The following is a 6,647-nucleotide window of genomic DNA, read 5'->3' as shown; positions in this document are numbered from 1 at the left end:
GGGGGGAGTGGTTGGAGGGTGGTTTGACGGTAGAGACAAAATAAATTGATTTTTTCAACAAAAAAATAATTGTAATTTGAAGTTGGAAGAGAGTTTTGAAAAATATTTTGCTTAAGTTTTGAAGGGAAGTCATTTTCCTTAAATTTGAGGAAAATGAGTTGATTTGGAAAACATTTAGCCCAACCAAACATTAGAAAATTGGAAAACATTTTTCGGAAAATGTTTTCCTTCGTACCAAACACACCTAGAGTCTTTAAAATATAATGCCTTAAGATTCTCAATTGTTAAATGCTTTCTTCTTTTGAAGCTGTTAAGACATGATGAATGAGATTGTGAAGGATGCATTTGAATTATGTGATCCTGCTTTTCAGTTTAAGCGTAATGAGAAGAATAAGGGGAAGAGTAAGAGAAAGAGTAAGGGAAAGAGTAAAGGAAAGAGTACGGAAACAAGCTTGCCTGACCTGATCCAATCACTTGCTAATATTGATGGTAAGGCTTTACATTCTTCTTAGATATTGAACTGTAAACAATGAGGTATATGATTTAGCTATTTATCTAGTTGAGGTAATAGAGTGCTTTCCGGCAGTGAATCCTCCATACAACAGAGCAACAATGGATCTCTTAACTGAAGGCCCTAACAAATGGATGCAGTTATAGCAGCAGTACGGTGCTTAGTTAAATATGAGTATAAAGCTCCACTGTAAGTTACTTCATTTTCTTAACCAAAGGCCCCAACACCGGAGTTGTTCATTTTCAGCATTTCCTTTACAAGTGAAAGTTACTTGTGTGTGCAGCCCCACTTTATGCTTAAATACTTATTTCTCAATGTGTACTCTTATTCTCCAGATACTATATGCTCTGTGACTCTGATGAGAATAGTTTTGTACTTAACAGTGTTCGGCATACAGAAGGAAGCAGTAAGCACTACTTTATAATGTTTAATTGTTTCTTGGTATATTTTTCCATTAAGATCTTACTTCCTAGAAAAAAGTGGTCGAGTGAAGTATAGTATCTAGGAGAAAACGAGATAAGAAAATCATCAAATAAATTTCAAATATTGACACGTTAGTTTGCTGCTAAACTGCTGCAGCACTACATGCCTAAAAAATAAGCGAAGGATCTTTCCTACCTTTTATCACTTTCTGGATGAAAAATTAGATGAAGGGGAGGTACTTCACTTCTTTAATAAGTAACCACACACTAAAGATGTGAGTTAGCATTTCATAAATTTTCGGTAAATTGGAATAGTTTGTTTCCTATATCATACTATCGAACACCATTTTTATCTTTATTTTCTCATTCTTCCATACTTCATTTGCCACTTAAATAATCCATAAGTGAACCGGAATATCTCTTTGTAATGGTGATCATCTCATTCAAAACCTGATTTTCCCCACCAAATTATTATCTAGTGAATAAAGACGTGATAAATGACACAGGAACTATATTGAGGAAGTTAAAAAGAAAGCAAAATGTAAAAGTTAGTAAGGCACATTTTCCAGAAGTTAGTTATAGAGTTAGTTAGACGATTAGGTAAGTTAGTTACAAAGGTGTACATAAATACATATGCTTATTCATTGTAAAATATACTTCAAAGATTATATACTATCTTCATCTTCTACAATTCTATTATCAATATTGTTTAGTAGTTAATTACTTCATGGTATCAGAGCCAGTAATTGGAATCTGAAGAATTCATCTGTGTATTACTTCTGAAGATCTGGAAATCAGAATTTGTCATCTGTTTAAGACTTCTGAAGATCTGAAGGTGAAGAACTCATCTGCATATTACTTCTGAAGATCTGGGGATCAGAATTTATCATCTGTTTAAGACTTCTGAAGATCTGAAGGTGAAGAACTCATCTGTGTATTACTTCTGAAGATCTGGAGATCATAATTTGTCATCTGTTTAAGACTTCTGAAGATCTGAAGGTCAAAATCTGACTTAAATTATTCGTTGTTTTTCCGCAATTCAATTCAAAGAAAAAGAAAGATTGTTAACATGACTCAAGGAGTATCTGCACAAACAACTGGAGACAGCAGTACTGATGGAAATCCAAGCTCTGTTCCAGCAATGTCTATGAGTCAAGGTGTCGATTACAATCATCCATTGTTCTTGAGTCCTGCTGATATCAGTGGGGTAAATTTGATCTCGTTTCAACTGATTGGAATTGAGAATTATGCTTTGTGGAGTAGGTCAATTAAATTGGCATTACTCGGAAGAAACAAGATTGGTTTGGTAGATGGTTCTTGTAGAAAGGAAAGTGTAAGTGCAGAATTAAGAGGCCAGTGGGAGAGGGTGAATGCTATAGTCCTCTCGTGGCTCCTGAATTCAGTATCAAAAAGTCTTTTAGGAGGAGTAGCCTTTGCTTCATCAGCTCAAGGGGTATGGAATGATCTAAAAGAAAGGTTTGATCAGTTAGATGGGTCAAGAACCTTTAGCCTGCATAAAGAAATTGCAACCTTGCAACAGGGTACTGATTCTGTGTCAGTATATTTTACTAAACTTAAAACCTTGTGGGATGAATTTAAGGCGTTAGTGCCACCTCCTGGATGTGATTGTGAAAAGGCAAGAAGTTTTGTTGATCATTTAAATCGACAGAAATTGTATCAGTTCTTGATGGGATTGAATGAGTCTTTTGGACAGGCAAGAAGTCAAATTTTGTTAATGAGTCCTGTTCCTACAGTGAATCAAGCTTATGCAATGGTTATAAATGATGAGTGTCAGAAGATGACTTCTAGCAGGACAAGTGTAGGGTTAAGTTCTGTGACTGATTCTGGTGTAGACCCTATGGTGATGTATTCGAGAACAAGTGGAATCTCCAGTACTCAAGGATTGAACAAGTTCAAGAAGAACTTTCCTGTTGTATGTGAGTTTTGCAGATGCAAAGGGCATACTAAGGATCAGTGTTACAAATTGATTGGATACCCTTCTGATTTCAAATCCAAAAGAAAAATGAGTACTAATACAGGAAGTGGAGCTTACATGGTTGGGACTGATGTTAACAGTACAAGAAAGAATTGCTATGAGGATGGTTCAGATGGATCAACCTTCAACTATGGAAGTAACACAAATGTTCCTGTGAAAAATCATATAAGTAACATAGGTGATTGTTCAAGTCAACTGCAGGGGTGTAGTTTCACCAAAGATCAGTATGATCAAATTCTGCACATGTTAAAGCAGAATCAAGGATGTGGACAAAAATCAGAGGATACAAATCCAGTACATGATCTTCAGGCAAATACTGCAGGTAAAACTTTGTTAGTTTATGAAAATAATAAGGTCTGGATTATAGATACGGGGGCATCTAATCATATTGTATCAAATATGGATATGCTTACAAAACATTATGTTGTTAAGGTTAAGGATCCAAAACCAGTTTATCTACCTACTGGTGAAGTGTGTCTAATACTGGAGTGTGTCACATATCTCCAAGGAGTGTGATTACTAATGTCTATCATATTCCAGAGTTCAAGTACAATTTACTCTCAGTAAGCAAGTTGACTAAAGAGTTAAATTGCTCAGTCACTTTCTTCCCTCATTTCTGTGTATTTCAGGATCTTTACATTGGCAAGGTGAGGGAAGTTGGTAAAGAGGATGATGCGTTGTACTTGCTACTGAGGAACTTGACACAAGATCACTCACTTGTTGCATCTGAAAAGAAGTTAGAAGTTCAACAATTGTTAGAAAAAGAAGTGGATGTATGGCATAGGAGGTTAGGACATGGAGCATCACATGTGTTAAGTAAAGTGTTTCCTGTTAATTCAGAAATAATGAACAAAGTGTTGAATGAATGTACTATTTGTCCTAGTGCAAAACAGACCAGAACTGTGTTTCCTATTAGTAGCATTAAAAGTAGTCAAGTTTTTTATTTGATTCATTTGGATGTATGGGGACCATACAAACAACCTACATTTGATGGTAATAGATTTTTCCTTACAATAGTTGATGATTTCTCAAGAATGACGTGGGTTTTTTTGTTAAAAAATAAGTCAGATGTGTGTGTAGCTTTAGGTTATTTTCTGAAATTTGTTAAAACACAGTATGACAAAGAGGTAAGAAAGGTTAGATCTGCTAATGGAACTGAATTCATGAATTCAGTTTGTGTTGTTTTGTTTAAAGAAAGAGGGATAGTACATCAGAGATCCTGTCCTTATACACCTCAACAGAATGGGGTGGCTGAGAGAAAGCATAGACACCTCTTGGAAGTAACTAGGGCTCTAAGGTTCCAGGGGCATATTCCTTTAAAATATTGGGGTCAGTGTGTGCTTGCAGCTGTCTACCTGATAAATAGGATGCCTAGCACAGTTCTGGGAGGTAAATCTCCATATGAGAAAATGTATGGAAGCAAGCCAATGCTGTCTCATCTTAGAGTATTAGGTTGCTTATGTTATGCTAAGGTTCTAACTGAGAGTGATAAAGTTAGCATCAAGGACAAAGGCAGCAGTACATATGGGATATTCAGAAACTCAGAAGGGTTATATTTTGTTAGATTTGACATCAAGTAATTTCTTTGTGAGTAGAGATGTGGTATTCAAAGAGACAGTGTTCCCTTTCATGTCTGCCTTAGGTAAAAGAGAAGAGGGTACATTTGTGAGTAGTATGGATGGTACTATGATAAATGGAGAATGGAAGTTATTGTGTGACAACATGATGAACAAATAGAATAGTGAGAATATGTGCTTACAAGAAGAGCAATGTAGTCAGGAGTTGAACAGAAACTTGGATGGCAACATTGAGCAAGAAACAGTGAAAGAAATAGTTCAAGATAATGAGTCTGTTTCTACTAACTCTCAAACAGTGGTGAATAGAAGGTCTACACGAGGAGTACATCCACCAGTTTGGATGAAAGATTTTGTGTCACTAAATATGGGAAAACAAGTGAAGTATCCTATAGCTGACAGTGTTGCATACAATCACTTGTCTAAATCTTACCAGGAGTTTGTTGCTGCAACTTCTGTTCTAACTGAACCTGCATCCTTTGCTGAAGCCAGCAAAGATCCTAAGTGGATTGAAGCAATGCAAGCTGAAATATAGGCTTTACAAGATAACAAAACTTGGAAACTGGTTGATTTGCCAAAAGGGAAGTCTGCTATTGGATGCAGATGGATTTATAAGATTAAATACAAGTCTAATGGAGAAGTAGAAAGGTTTAAAGCAAGACTGGTGGCCAAAGGATATAGCCAAAAGGAAGGTATAGATTACAAAGAAACTTTTTCCCTTGTGGTAAAAATGGTCACAATGAGAGCTATTTTTGCCTTAGCTGTGTCCAAGTGTTGGCATATACATCAAATGGATGTATATAATGATTTTTTGAATGGTGATTTAGAGGATGAAATATACATGGCTGTGGCTCAAGGTTTTTCCAGCCAGGGGGAGAATGAGTATAAGGTGTGTAGACTGGAAAAATCATTGTATGGGCTTAAACAAGCACCAAGACAATGGAATCATAAATTTGCAGCAGTTCTACAGAAGCTGGATTTCAATCAAAGTCAGCACGATCACTCTTTATTTACAAGAAGGACTACTGAAGGAACTACAATAATATTAGTGTATGTTGATGATATTTTGGTAACAGGAAGTAGTTTAAAGCTAGTAGAGGAAACAAAAAGGTCCTTACAACTAAGTTTTAAAATGAAGGATCTAGGAGAGTTGAAATATTTTCTTGGAATAGAATTTGTAAGATCAAACAGTGGAATAGTTATGCATCAAAGGAAATATGCACTTCAACTCATTTCAAAAATTGGTTTATCAGGAGCAAAGACTGCTGGAACACCTATGGATGTAAATATGAAGCTGACATCAAGGCAATATGATGAACAAACTAGACAAAATCAGGAGGAGCCTCTAACAGATCAAGTTACTTATCAAAAGTTGATTGGGAAGTTGCTATATCTAAACACGACAAGGCCTGACATTTCTTTTAGTGTACAAACATTAAGTCAGTTCCTACATCAACCAAAAAAATCTCATATGGATGCAACACTTAGAGTTGTCAAATACATCAAAAGGCAACCAAGTCAAGGTATATTACTATCCAATAATTGTAGTAGTGAAGTTACAACTTTCTGTGATGCAGATTGGGCTGCATGCCCTCTTACCAGGAAGTCTGTAACTGGATATGTGATTAAACTTGGAGAGTCTTTGATCTCTTGGAAAGCTAAGAAGCAAACCATTGTGTCAAGAAGCTCACCTGAAGCTGAGTATAGAAGCTTAGCTTCAACTGTGACAGAGTTAGTTTGGTTGGTAGGTATGCTGAAAGAGTTGAAGGTTGAGGTACACTTACCAGTTCAAATATATAGTGATAGCAAGTCTGCTATTCAATTAGCCTCTAATCCAGTTTATCATGAGCGTACTAAACACATTGAGATGGACTATCATTTTATTAGGGAGAAACTTCAAAATGGACTGATCAATATTGTCTATGTTTCAACACAGCATCAGCCTGCAGATTTGCTAACTAAAGGCCTCAACAAGCCACAACATGAATATCTATTGTCCAAGTTAGGTGTCTTAAACATATTTGCACCACCTAGCTTGAGGGGGAGTATTGAGAAAGTTTAAAAGAAAGCAAAATGTAAAAGTTAGTAAGGCACATTTTCCAGAAGTTAGTTATAGAGTTAGTTAGAAGATTAGGTAAGTTAGT

At 36.0% G+C, this 6,647-nt stretch overlaps 1 pseudogene; it reads left to right on the top strand.

The window, feature by feature from the left end:
- LOC125847121 (uncharacterized) overlaps positions 1–1,443 on the top strand; it is a 9,097-nt pseudogene extending 7,654 nt beyond the window's left edge.
- Positions 1,444–6,647: the final 5,204 nt, after the last annotated feature.

The sequence above is a fragment of the Solanum stenotomum genome, chromosome 12 (assembly GCF_019186545.1).
Source record: "Solanum stenotomum isolate F172 chromosome 12, ASM1918654v1, whole genome shotgun sequence".
In the NCBI taxonomy this organism is placed as follows: domain Eukaryota; kingdom Viridiplantae; phylum Streptophyta; class Magnoliopsida; order Solanales; family Solanaceae; genus Solanum; species Solanum stenotomum.
The sequence above is the reverse complement of the archived record's forward strand: the minus strand, read 5'-3'. Positions and strand labels throughout refer to the sequence as shown.